The sequence below is a fragment of the Etheostoma spectabile genome, unplaced genomic scaffold, assembly GCF_008692095.1.
Source record: "Etheostoma spectabile isolate EspeVRDwgs_2016 unplaced genomic scaffold, UIUC_Espe_1.0 scaffold437, whole genome shotgun sequence".
In the NCBI taxonomy this organism is placed as follows: Eukaryota; Metazoa; Chordata; class Actinopteri; order Perciformes; family Percidae; genus Etheostoma; species Etheostoma spectabile.
This window is the reverse complement of record NW_022605609.1, coordinates 33,720-34,338: the sequence shown is the minus strand read 5'-3', so window position 1 is coordinate 34,338 and position 619 is coordinate 33,720. Positions and strand designations below refer to the sequence as shown.

Below are 619 nucleotides of genomic sequence, written 5' to 3'. Positions count from 1 at the left end.
ACAGGAAAAGCAGAGAGAGATGGGGGATGACACGCAGCAAAGGGCCGCAGGTCGGATTCAAACCCGGGACTCTGCAGGACTCGGCCTACACGGGGCGAAGAGCCGGTACACTCTGAAAGGTTTAGTTGAGAAAATGGTGTTAGATGGATGCTCAGGGAGGAAAGATGGGAGGTTTTTAACATTTTAAACGTGCAACAGAGCGGCCTCTAGACTCAGATTCAGTCTCATGTTTCCCTTAAAGCAAAAATGATGAAGATTTGAATCTGTCGAGGTTCGGGAGGAACAGAATGGACTTTCTTTAGAGATTGAAAAGCACAAATGAAATCCCCAGATTCCTCAGAGGAGAGTCTGTTTTTAAACGGATGTAGGCTGCCGTTAATAAACCGCCCCGCCATTGGTTCAGGTTTCTGATTCCTGCCCTGGTTGTCAGCAGAATCTGCGCTGGGTTTAATATCAGTCTGTACGCTCTGTAACAGCACGGGGACATTTCTATTAAGGGTTAGCAAATGTTCTTCCTCATCATCTTCCTCATCATCTTCCTCTTGCCAACTCGGCGTTTGTCCTTCCAGCTTCTCCCACTCTCTCTCTCTCTCTCTCTCTCTCTCTCTCTCTCTCTCTC

General features: G+C 47.8%; 1 protein-coding gene across 1 annotated transcript in view; it reads left to right on the top strand.

Annotated features, from left to right (window-relative positions):
• Positions 1-619, top strand: part of LOC116686684 (collagen alpha-1(XIV) chain-like) — a gene marked incomplete at its 3' end in the record, with an annotated part of 145,102 nt that overhangs the window by 119,133 nt on the left and 25,350 nt on the right.